This window comes from Eleginops maclovinus, chromosome 1 (genome assembly GCF_036324505.1).
Source record: "Eleginops maclovinus isolate JMC-PN-2008 ecotype Puerto Natales chromosome 1, JC_Emac_rtc_rv5, whole genome shotgun sequence".
NCBI lineage: Eukaryota > Metazoa > Chordata > Actinopteri > Perciformes > Eleginopidae > Eleginops > Eleginops maclovinus.
The window spans coordinates 13023051-13029955 of record NC_086349.1 but is presented as its reverse complement, the minus strand read 5'-3'; positions in this window follow the sequence as shown (position 1 = coordinate 13029955).

Here is a 6905-nt window from a genome sequence, read left to right as displayed (position 1 = left end):
CAGAGTATGGCCACCCTGCCGGCCCCCCCAACCTCACGGCACGAAAAAAAAAAAAAAAATACAACAAACCCTCATGAACAGAAATGGTATAAAGCTGAAATAAATGCATTAGTATTTTTTTTTTATCAAGTCGTTTTATATTGTCATTCGTCACTTCTGCTACAAGCCCCATATTCGCAACATGTTGGGCCACGCCCCCTCCAACGTGCCTGCATTCTGACAGCGCTTCAGTGGAGAGACTAGCACTGGAGACGAACGCGCTGGATATACCACTGTAACTAACAGGTGAGTAAGTTGGTGATACTTGAAAGGATCATTGAAATGATAAGATCATTTAGTTATCTTCACACTCAATTAAATGTGTAATGATGTCTCGACATTAAGGATTTGTGGCAGAGTGAGTTGAGTAAGGCTGCTGTTGTTATTTTTGCAAACTTGTAAAATGATCTATGGCTAGCGAGCTATCGCTAGCTAGTTAGCTTAAGTCCATTCCCAGGTGTCACTAAGTCATAGATAACGCACTGTCGCTAGTTTACACTTGAAATGGAATAAAAGCAATCTAAAGTTAATGTTGTGTAAAACTTTTCTTTAAAAAGGACACAATGAAAAGGATAAGTGCCTCAGGGGGAGACAGAAAAATCAGCGCTTTTTTTGCCAGCACCAGAGACCAGCAAGCTAGCACGACAGAGAATGTTGCAGACAGAGAAAGGGAAACAGAAGGAGCTAGTTGCGAAAGCATGACAAGTACAGAAAGGGAAGCAAGTGGCAGTGAATATTCAGCAGACAAGTTGACAGAGACAGAGCAGGAGGAGGAGACTGATACTAGGAGAAGAGAATTTAATTACAAAGTCTGCCCTCCAGGTGAGTGGTTATCAGTAGCTGAATAATGGGACATGTTCGGTCGGGTTATGGCAAACAACAATAATTTAAAGGCTGGCCATATAATAAACATGTATTTATTAAATCTGTAAAATGTTAATGATTGCATGTTTAGTCTTAAAAAACAACTAAAGAACAACATGTAATTGGAAGTGGATAGCATTTATGTTAAAAGCTGATATTAATGGGATTCTTTGGTGTTTTACAGACATTTCCAAGTCCAGGGGTGAAGCTCCAGCTCAACCTAAAGTTAATTTCCCCAAGACACTCCAGGGAGACAGAAGCAGGAGCTTCAAGGGTGAGTGGTATGAAGTTCACCCCTGGTTGGAGTACTCAATATGTGAAGACTCCACCTTTTGCTTTGCCTGCAGGCATTTCAGCTTACCTGGCCATGAGTCTACGTTTAATTCAGGTTCCGGTTTCAAAAACTGGAAGAAAGCTACCTATACAGACGGAGGGTATGCTGCACATAGTAGATCTGAGCATCACAAGAATGCCATGCTAGCATGGAAAGAATACCAAATTGCAGAAAAAAATCAGGGATCTCTAATGGGGCAATTAAATAAAGAGTACAACAAAACTGTTGAAGAGAACAGGGGGTACATCAAAACTCTTGCTGAAGTGGTTCTTCATTGTGCAACCGAGAACATTGCTCTGCGAGGGTATCGTGAATCTGAGGCCTCAAGCAGGAAAGGGAACTTTTTGGGTATGTTGAATATCATAGCAAACCATGACGACAAGATTTTGAAAAAGATGGATGGTCCCAGGAATGCTAAATATACAAGTCCTGACATACAAAATGAGATTTTGTCATGCTTAGCAGAGATGGTGCGCACATCAATAATCAAAGAAGTCAAGGAAAGTGGTGCTTTTAGCATACTTGTGGATGAGACTAAAGACAAAAAAAAAATGGAACAAATGTCTTTTGTTTTGAGATACTATTACAATGGTGAAATCCTTGAAAGTTTTCTGGAATTCGAGGTAGCAGAGAAGCTAGATGCGGAGAGCTTGACAATAAAAATAATTCACCTCTTGTCCAAATATGGTCTAGAATATAAGACTAACCTTGTTGGGCAGTCTTATGACGGGGCTGCAGTCATGAGTGGCAAGCACAGTGGTGTGCAGGCCCGAATTAAGGAAGTAGCGAAGCTGGCTTTCTACGTTCACTGTAATGCGCATTGCCTTAATCTGGTGCTGGTGGACACTGTGAGAGGGATCCCAGAGGCTGATTGCTTCTTTTCCTTATTAAAACAGCTGTACGTCTACATGTCTGGATCGGCAGTGCATCCCAAATGGTTACAGGTGCAACAGGAGATGTATGCAGGTGCACCCAGAGAGTTGCAAATGTTGAGTGACACACGGTGGGCCTCCAGATATTATGCTTGCCGTAATTTGTGGGATAGGTTGCCAGCAGTTGTGAAAGTTCTTGAGGAACTGGGTGATGAGAACAGTGGCGAGAGGTCAGTAGGTGCCAGAGGCCTTTTGCCTCAGATTGATTTCCAGTTCATTGTGTTTCTTGCCATATTTAAGAAACTTCTGGGAGATGCAAAATTACTGTCAGACATGCTCCAGTCTTCCTCTCTTGATTTGGCCAAAGCAGTGGATCTTGTGGAGGCACTTATTAGTACTTTTGAATCTTACAGGAGTGAGCAGCAGGTGTTTGGTGATTTGTGGGACACTGTTTTGGAGCTTGCAAAGCAATGTGATGTCTCTGTAGACACTGCTCCAAAACGTAAGAGAACACTAAGTTCAAAGCTACAGGGATACCATGTTCTGTCTACTGTGGGCAGACAAGAAACAGGCGATGGCAAAGATTATTACAGGACAGGAATCTTTAATCTGGTATTGGACCGGATGCTCATTGAGCTCAGGAACAGATTCTCCAATCAGAATTGTGACATAATGCGTGGAATACAAGCTTTAAATCCAAGTAGCAGAAGCTTCTGTGACAAAGATAGCCTTTTTGCATTTGCCAAATTGTATGGGTGTGACCTTGTGGACCTTGAGCATGAGCTCTACCAAATTAAAAGAGTTTTAGATCGTAAGATAAAGCAAGGGATGCAGAGACCACCTACAATTGTAGAGCTGGCAGCTTTTATTGAACCATACCAGGATGTCTTTGATGTTTTCTCCAGGCTTTGTAAAATTGCATTGGCAATACCTGTCAGCACAGCTGCTTGTGAACGCAGTTTTTCCTGCTTGAAGCTTGTCAAAACACACCTGAGAACTACAATGGGAGAGGATAGGCTGAGTGATCTAGGGGTGTTGAGCATAGAACACAGGAGGGCAGCGTCTTTAAATTTAGATGAGTTTGTTGATCGATTTGCTAGAAATCATCACAACCGAAGAATACAGCTGCTGTAAACTAACAGCTAAGTAACCAGCATCTGTCTGTTATACCTGCCAATTCTGCATCATTAACAGCCCCAACATTCTTTTGTTTTTCCTAAAGTGTATTATGTGACATGGGTATTGCAATGTTAGTACATGTCTGTTCTATTTAGACTTATCTGGTCAGCTTCCCAGACAGACACTCTCAGATATGTTCTCAAGAATTACAAAAAAGACAATTGTCAAATTATTTACATGGATCTACCTACACTCACTCACTCACTCACTCACTCACTCACTCACTCACTCACTCACTCACTCACTCACTCACTCACTCACTCACACACACACACACACACACACACACACACACACACACACACACACACACACACACACACACACACACACACACACACACACACTGTTTGTAGTGAAACAGTTCAATGTACATGTTCTCACACACACACACACACACACACACACACACACACACACACACACACACACACGCACACACACACACACACACACACACACACACAATTCAATGTACATTTTACACATTGTTGATATTTGTTTTTCTTTATGTTTTATGGGACATGTGTGTGTGTGACGTTTATTTTTTACTCTTTATATATACATATGTTTATTATCACAAATAAAATGAATATTGCACTTAAAAGGCTACAGTTTACTTTAATAAATGATCGCCTAAAATGACAATTCATATCGTGTCTTTCTGTCATTTGCACTAAAAGCTTCCCCTTCTCATGTTAAAGTCCTGAACCCCCTCACATAATCATGACACATCGCACTCGCACATTATCTAAGCACCCATTCCAATAACATGGGATTATCAGTAACAGTAAGACATCATTAGTGTCCATAAGAAGGTTCAATCCATTGTTTATGGCTAGATGAGCTGTTAGAAAAACTGCTGCTCTGAGTGATGCAGTGCGTGAGTTTTAAAATAGTAGTTTTTGACAATCAAGTGCCACCCCAAATAAAAGACTGGCCAGAGCTGGCCCCCCCAGAAATAATGTCCTGGCTACGCCCCTGCCCCTGACAGTACGACTGAACCCAAGATGGACCCAGCAGTATGTTTTGACGACGCTCTTGTGGAGTTTTCGTACCAAAGTTTGTGTATTTTGGGAGAATGGAGGAAAGCAGTGTCTAAAAAGACTCACGAAGCAGCTCTTCTTCGTGCACGCTGGGAATTGGCAGAGAAGCCATGGTTCGAGAGCTCACTGCCAGAATATTTAAGGACATTTGTCACTCCCCAGAAAGCCTGCACCCTATCCTTAAACCACGTGCCACAGCAGTGACGCTTCCGGCTCAAGCTGCAGCCAAGCCTCCTGCAGCCACGCCTCCTGCAGCCAAGCCTCCTGCAGCCACGCCTCCTGCAGCCATGCTTCCGGCTCAAGTCTTGGCCCTAGACGCCATGTTTCCAGCTGCATTCCGGCCTACCCCAGCCACGCCTGTCCTGTCGGCGGCCCGGCCTACTCCAGTCCCGCCTGCCCTGTCGGTGACCCAGCCGACTCCAGCCCCTGCTGTCCTGTCGGCGGCCAGGCCGACTCCAGCCCGGCCTGTCCTGTCAACTCTGGCCCGGCCTGTCCAGTCGACTCCACCCTGGCCGGTCCTGTCAAATCCGGCATCGCCTGTCCTGCTCTTGTTCTGATGGGGGTCCCGCCAACATCTGCTCCTGTTCTGTTGGGGGTCCCTCCGACACCTGTTCCGTTGGTGGTCCCACCAATACATGTCCCTTTCCAGTCAGGGGCCCCGCCGACTCAAGCTCATGTTCTGCTGACGCCAGTACTATTGGGGGCCCCACCGACGCCAGTACGACCCGGGTACCCGCAGAAGCCATCTCCTGCCTCTTCGGGGGTTCCGCAGATGCCAGTACCAACTGGGGTCCCGCCGACTGGTGCTCCTGTCTCCTCAGTGGCCCTGCCGTCACCTGTTCCGATGGGGGGTCCGCCAACACCTGATCGTGTTCCGATGGGGGGTCCGCCAACGTCTGCTCCTGTCCCGTTGGGGGACCTGCCATACCCTGTTCCGATGGGGGTCCCGCCAACACCTTTTCCTGCTCCAGGTCCTCTGGAGTGGTCCCGCAGCCCTCCAGAGGGGTCCCACCGCGGCCTACGCCGACCTCGAGCATGGTCCTGTCGTCTTCCAGCCCGACCTCCAAAGGTATCTCGCTGTCCTCCAGAGGCGTCTCGCCGTGTGGCCAGGCCGACTCCAGCCCTGCCTGTCCTGTCAACTCTGGCCCGGCCTGTCCAGTCGACTCCAACCTGGCCGGTCCTGTCGAATCCGGCATCGCCTGTCCTGCTCTTGTTCTGATGGGGGTCCCGCCAACATCTGCTCCTGTTCTGTTGGGGAACCCTCCGACACCTGTTCCGTTGGTGGTCCCACCAATAGCCTACATGTCCCTTTCCAGTCAGGGGCCCCGCCGACTCAAGCTCATGTTCTGCTGACGCCAGTACTATTGGGGGCCCCACCGACGCCAGTACGACCCGGGTACCCGCAGAAGCCATCTCCTGCCTCTTCGGGGGTTCCGCAGATGCCAGTACCAACTGGGGTCCCGCCGACTGGTGCTCCTGTCTCCTCAGTGGCCCTGCCGTCACCTGTTCCGATGGGGGGTCCGCCAACACCTGATCGTGTTCCGATGGGGGGTCCGCCAACGTCTGCTCCTGTCCCGTTGGGGGACCTGCCATACCCTGTTCCGATGGGGGTCCCGCCAACACCTTTTCCTGCTCCAGGTCCTCTGGAGTGGTCCCGCAGCCCTCCAGGGGGGTCCCACCGCGGCCTACGCCGACCTCGAGCATGGTCCTGTCGTCTTCCAGCCCGACCTCCAAAGGTATCTCGCTGTCCTCCAGAGGCGTCTCGCCGTGTGGCCAGGCCGACTCCAGCCCTGCCTGTCCTGTCAACTCTGGCCCGGCCTGTCCAGTCGACTCCAACCTGGCCGGTCCTGTCGAATCCGGCATCGCCTGTCCTGCTCTTGTTCTGATGGGGGTCCCGCCAACATCTGCTCCTGTTCTGTTGGGGAACCCTCCGACACCTGTTCCGTTGGTGGTCCCACCAATACATGTCCCTTTCCAGTCAGGGGCCCCGCCGACTCAAGCTCATGTTCTGCTGACGCCAGTACTATTGGGGGCCCCACCGACGCCAGTACGACCCGGTACTGCGGGTGCCGCAGACAAGAGCTCATGTCCCATCGGGGGTCCCGCCGACTGGTGCTCCTGTCTCCTCAGTGGCCCTGCCGTCACCTGTTCCGATGGGGGGTCCGCCAACACCTGATCCTGTTCCGATGGGGGGTCCGCCAACGTCTGCTCCTGTCCCTTTGGGGGACCTGCCATACCCTGTTCCGATTGGGGTCCCGCCAACACCTTTTCCTGCTCCAGGTCCTCTGGAGTGGTCCCGCAGCCCTCCAGAGGGGTCCCACTGCTACCTACGCCGACCTCGAGCATGGTCCTGTCGTCTTCCAGCCCGACCTCCAAAGGTATCTCGCTGTCCTCCAGAGGCGTCTCGCCGTCTTCCAGCCTGTCCTCCAGAGGCGTCCCGCCGTCTTCCAGCCCGTCCTCCAGAGGCTTATCGCGTCTTCCAGCCCGTCCTCCAGAGGCGTCTCGCCGTCTTCCAGCCCGTCATCCAGAGGCGTTTTGCCGTCTTCCAGCCCATCCTCCAGAGGCATCTCG